The sequence below is a fragment of the Puma concolor genome, chromosome D3 (assembly GCF_028749965.1).
Source record: "Puma concolor isolate L17-30 chromosome D3, mPumCon1.1.hap2, whole genome shotgun sequence".
NCBI lineage: Eukaryota > Metazoa > Chordata > Mammalia > Carnivora > Felidae > Puma > Puma concolor.
Window position 1 is genome coordinate 2,236,665 of NC_141678.1, and position 6,073 is coordinate 2,242,737.

The following is a 6,073-nucleotide window of genomic DNA, read 5'->3' on the forward strand; positions in this document are numbered from 1 at the left end:
TAGTGTTTAGGAGGGGCGTAACAGGTAGTTGACTAGAAAGGGTTTCACGACGGGCTGCAAGGAACTGTTCAGAGTATCAGACAACAGCGGGGCTCTGCTTACTCGGGGAACACAGCAATCGGGCTCTTTGTATTGCTGGCGGGCAAACACGGGCATCATACACAGGAGCGGCCTCTGGTCACTGCACGCTGGCCGTGGCCCGTGTTGCATGAGCGGACCCTCATCGCCGGTTCCCTCGCGCCTGAAATATTCCGCCCCCAGGGGCCAGCACGCACCGATCTCTACTTGACTCGACCTCTGCCTGCTCGCTCTTGAGCTACCCCCAGTCAGCGGCACACCCGGCCCTCCACGCCCCGCCTGGATGCCGGGGTCGGGACTCTGCCCGGCCTGTTTCTCCTTTGCCGGCTGCCTCAACCCATGACGGGAGGGCTCCGGTGCGGGAGAGAGGCCGCGGGGAGAAGGGGGAGCCCGCTCCTCCCTGCTCGCTGGCTGGCCCTGTCCGAGTCACCAGGCACCTGCACGGTCTCCACCCCCAATGCAGCAGGCGGTTCCAGCCGCCCCCCTCCCCCTAAAGTAGCCGGGCTGTCCCAGCAGCAGGCCCCTCCGGTGAGCTCCTGAGCTGCCTGCACCGAGGGGGCAGCACCCCCTCTCCGGAGTAACCCCAACTTTGTCCCCGCTCCCCCAGCCCTAGCATGGCCGTGGCTCGTGCGGTTACCACCCCTGGGTCACCCCCCTGCTCCGTCTGGCTCTTGTCAGCCCTCCGCCCCCCGTGTGACCCGTTCCCGGGGCTGCGTCCACCTGCTGAAACGCCCGCCGCGGCCTCTGCCTCGACCGCACTGGGCTGGCACCTGCCCCTTCTGAGATGATGCCTACCGTCGTCCTGCCCCCTCTCGGCTTCACTTTTGCACAACCCTCCCCGCGCCCCTCCCCCCGTGCGCGTGTGCAAGCTCCGGGGCGGCGGGGGGAGCCTTCCCTCACTCAAATCCTGCTCCACCCCCAGCCCCCGGTGCACCCCTTGGCACATTGTAGGAGCCCGGAAGCACACGGTGAAGGCACTGGTGAGACAGAGGCCACCTGCCCGGGGGGCCGGGAGGGAGAGGAGCCTGCCGACCGCCGTAGTGGTCAGCAGCCGCTCCTGGACAAGAGCCCATTCGTGCACGAGCTGGCTCTCCCACGGCCACCAACGGTACCGCCCCAGGTGTTGGCAGACCAAGCCGGGGCTCCCCTCAGTGTCATGCACGCCCCCGGGCATGTGTTTCTTACTCACTATCAGAAAAAAATAATAATAATTAGCTCGGCTGCTGTAACAAAATGCCGTCAACTGGGCGGCATGGACCACAGACAGCTACTCTCACGGTTCTGGAAGCGGGAGTCTGAGACCAGGGTGCCTGCACGGCTGGGTTCTGGTGACAGCTCCCTTCCTGGCTTGCCGACGGCTGGCTTCTGGCTGTGTTTTCACGTGCTGATGAGAGAGAGAGAGAGAGAGCACCTTCTGGGGAGTCCCTCCTTCTAAGGGCACTAATCCCACCACCAGGGCCCCACCCTCATGACCTCCCCCCAAGGCCCTCATCTCTAAATATCATCACGTCGGGGGGGGGGGGCAGGGCTTCAACGCATGCATTCTGGGGGACACCCTTCAATCCACAGCAGATTCTCTCTCCCCTGCCCTTTGATTACGGGATTTCTGTTGAGTGGCGTATTCGGTTTTCCTTCACATTTTCTTCTGTAGCTGCTGGACCGAGTCTACTGGGTGCCTCAACCTCTTTAAAAAAGAATGCATCTCAGATCAAATGACATTTTCCCTGCAGATTCAATTAGTTATGAAGCTGGTGTGGAATGTGCCAGCAATAGTTGGACTGAGGCAACCCACCAGCTGTTCACACCCACATTCCTGACCGTCCTGCAGAAGGAGATTTATTCTGAAGTCCCTTAAAAGCATCGCCACATCACGAGGGCACACGCTCTCCGGTTGTGTGCATCGTGCCTTCAGAAAACTGAATCCTTGGCAATTGCTCACTTTGCCTTTCTTGACATAAGAGGATTTTTCTGGCTAACCCTACAGGCAGAACGGAAAGATGGGCATCGCCTACCGAAGTGCATTGCTGGGTATCTGAGCAGCCTCCCCGGAAATGGTGTCTTAGCCACTGCAACCATCCAGCAGTTTCCTACGAGGCGGCGAGGATTCCGGGGCTTCGGGAACACAAACACGGCGTCAACGCCAGCCACGTTCCTCCCTGGAAGCAGCCGCACGCTACTCTGGCGAATTTCAGCAGGAAAGGGATTTACCCCAAGGACGTCGGCAAACCCGCAGAGCAGGAAGTTGGGACGGTGGCTGCCGGGGGCTGGAGGGACGGGGAGTGGGTGGTGAGTGCTTGACGGGCGCAGAGTTCTGCAGGGTGCAAAGGGGTCCGGGGGTGGGCGGTGGTGAGGACCGCACCGCCCTGGGGATGTGTCGCATGCCACGGACCGGTTAAGATGGGAGATGATTCTAAAACGTCTATCCGACAGGAAAGAGACTTTCTCGGACGACCCAAGCTCCTCCGCCTGCAGACGGGGGCACGGTGGCCATCACCACACTCTTGCCCGATGTTGTCACCTGCCGGTCCGGCCACGCGAACCTGGGGAGACAGGCAGCGTGCACCTGCACGGGAGATCTTTCTTTCAGGTCCCACCATCCTCTGCTTTCAGGGTCGGATGAAGACGGAATCCCACAAAGCCACATCTCTGCAGCCCATCCTCTAACGGTGGCTGACGTGCAGCCCTGAAGGCCACGGACGAGACAGCTCAGTGCCAATTACTGTAACAGCACCCTCGACACACGCACTCCTCGCGTGGGACAGATACGGAAACCCCGGCTCAGAGATATCGTACAGCCAGCTCGAGGATCACGGGTTCATTGTTGAGCAGAATTTTGACCCAGGCTGTCTCTTTCAGGAACCTGCAAAATAGAGTGTGTGCACACAAGTGTGCGTGGGTGTGCGTACTTTTGGGTGCACAGACATGGGGGTCTCTCGGGGGTACCCGGACCCATCCGCAACAACACCGTCGCGGACGTGCTTTGGAATTTAAAGCACAAGTTGACGGATGTCCGCACACATTGAGGTGAGAGTTTCATTTCACCAGACTTCTCTTCGAGAGATCTTCCCATTACATGATGTCTACATTCATAGGTGCCTGGGTGAATGCGGCGGCCGGACGGAACAGAACCAGAGCAGAACGGTGTAACGCAGAGCTCATGGAAGTAACTGGAGGCAGCAGGGTGTAGGGGTCAAGACCTTGAATCCCGGAACCAGCCCCGGGGCTCAAACCCCCATCTCCCACGCATCAGCCACGAGATGTGGGCAAACGGCTTAATCTCATGGTGCCTCCGTGTCCCCATCCACACGGTGGGAATAATAATCATATTAGCGATGTCATAGGGTTGTTCTGAGAGTTAACAAAGTGACCTAAGTCCTTTTGTGTAATCCAAATAGCTCCGAGACCCTACATTTGACAGTAAGTAACGAGGCTACTTGTAGTTTTATGGAATATTACCGCGTGGAGTTGGATATTGCTGTTACAGAGGTTACCCCAGTTTCAAAACACATCTAAGGAGTTGGGGTAAGGAGTCGGGGAGCCATCCAAGCACAGCCCTCCACACACAGCGAATGCTATGTCAATGCTGCTGTAGTTGACTCGTGCGAAAATCCAGAAATACAGAGAGCACGTAGACCTAGATAGATTTAAACACACACACACTCACACACACACACACACACACACACACTCACACACACACGCGTGCGTGCGTCCACTCTGGCTTGTCCTCCACGGCCTTGTGTTCTCTGTCTCATCCAAACTACTCTGATCCAGGGCACCTGGGGCATGCTGGGGGAGGACGCCTCTGCTACTGGGTTGAAGTTTAAGGCCCTGGGTCTTATAAGCTTCAGCTGCAACGATCCTAGGGAATCAGGCAGCCACGTGGGCCGTGGCGTTCCAAGGAGCACTCATCACCGAGTTACAACAGCCCTATAGGTTGATGTTTACGCAAAAAAGTTTATCGCTGGAGGATTATTATTTTGTTTTTCCCAAAGTAAATATTTTAGATCGTCTTGTTGCAAAACAAAATGCCTTAAATTGGCGTCTGTAAACATTGGTAATCAGAGATTTTAAGTCTGAAAATTTTAGCTCGTTTCTTGGCTTGATAATATGAGTGATGTCCCGAATAATAATCTTTAGTGTTACTTTGGAGTCCTTTGGAATATAGTCAAATTTTAGAGACACCACATTTCTTTCTTTCTATGTTTATTTTTATGTAGAATACAGGTTAATATCACCTATACTACATATAATCTATATTACATAGGCTACATATATTATGCGCATAATTTAAATGTAATTATAGGGGCGCCTGGGTGGCTCAGTCAGTTAAGCCTCAAACCTCGGCTCAAGTCATTGTCTTGCGGTTCATGGGTTCAAGCCCCGTGTTGGATTTTGCACGTGTGCGTAGGACTATTTAAAATTTCTTTTTAATGTTTATTTATTTTTGAGAGAGAGAGAGAGAGAGCATGAGCAGGGGAGGGGCAGAGAGAGAGGGAGACACAGAATCGGAAGCAGGCTCCAGGCTCCGAGCTGACAGTACAGAGCCCCACACGGGGCTCGAACCCACAAACCACGAGATCATGACCTGAGCCGAAGTCAGATGCTTGACCGACGGAGCCCCCCAGGCGCCCCAGCAGCTAGAGCTTTAAAATGAGATTTGCTCCATTATATACAAGCTCTCACGGTGTTTTGGCTCAGCGGAAACAGAGAGACAAGGGGCCCAACTCCCCCCCCCAGATTTTATGCAATGTTTCAAACATATAGAAAAACACAAAGACCTGCGGGGAGGACGCCCACTCCTGGACGCTAACGCGGACCCTCTGCTGGAGCTGCCTTACCATCCGTCTGTCTGTCCGTTCGCTTATCCATCATCCCATCTTCAGGTTTTGATGGCAGGGGCCTGATCCGAACTGCCAGCCACTCTCTCTCTGGCCCATTTAAACGGCACGAAGGGGCAAGACATCCCGGCAGCTGGAAGAGAGAATTTTACGCGCCCGCAGCACCCACCCCTCCCGGGCTGGACGCTGACTTTTCCATCACAAACCTCCTCCACCCAGCTCTGTGCCCAGCTGACAAAAATTCGACACAGATCTCATCATCCAGACAGAAATCAGCCAGGCATTCCCTGGGTCAGGCTCGGAAATAGCTTTAGAAGCTCGAAGCTTCACGGAAAGGGGGCCTTCTGTGCACACAGAACTTCAGGCAAGCGTGCAACTCAGGTGTTCACCTCTACCCGTCTCGACGTCCCTAGGCATTCTCACAGCCGCCACCCTGCTCCCCAGGGCAAACCCTTCCAGCGCCCGGAAGGCCCCCTCGGCCCGTCCTTGTGAGCACACCCGTCCCACAGAGAGAATCGCAGATCCGTTCTCTGTAGGCCAGGCCGAGCTTCCTGCCTGCTGCTTCTGGTGGTGGAGACACTCCAACCCCACCCAGACAAGGGAGGCTGAGACTCTCGGTGCTGGCTGCACATGCCGGTCCCTTGGGGTCGGCCCCAGCATCTGTGAGGCCGGGTGGGAATCCATGGCTCCTGTCCCCGCCGCGATGAGTGAGGCTGCATGAGGGGCATCACATCGCCTTGTTAGAAATACTGTCTCTCTCTCCCCCAAAGCAGGCTGCGCTGTGTCACGATCCCCCAAGTGGGTCCTATGCACATCAAAGCCCACGAAACTCCACCCTAGATGATGCAGCCCTTCTCTCCCCTACGCTCACCTGGCCGGCCCCAGGCTCTCACCTGGTCAGCCCCACCCCCTCACCTGGCCGGCCCCACCCCTCACCTGGCTGGTCCCACCCCTCCCCTGGCCGACTCCACCCCCTACCTGGCAGGCCCCACCCCTCACCTGGCCGGCCCTAGCTTCAAGGTCACCTTCCCAGAGATGGTTACAATATCACCCACACCCCAGCTCATCACCCTGCTGTTTCCTTCCTCCCTTGTATCCCTATCTGGAATTCCATTTTTTCTGTGTTTGCATGTCTATTTTCTGCCTCACTCTCC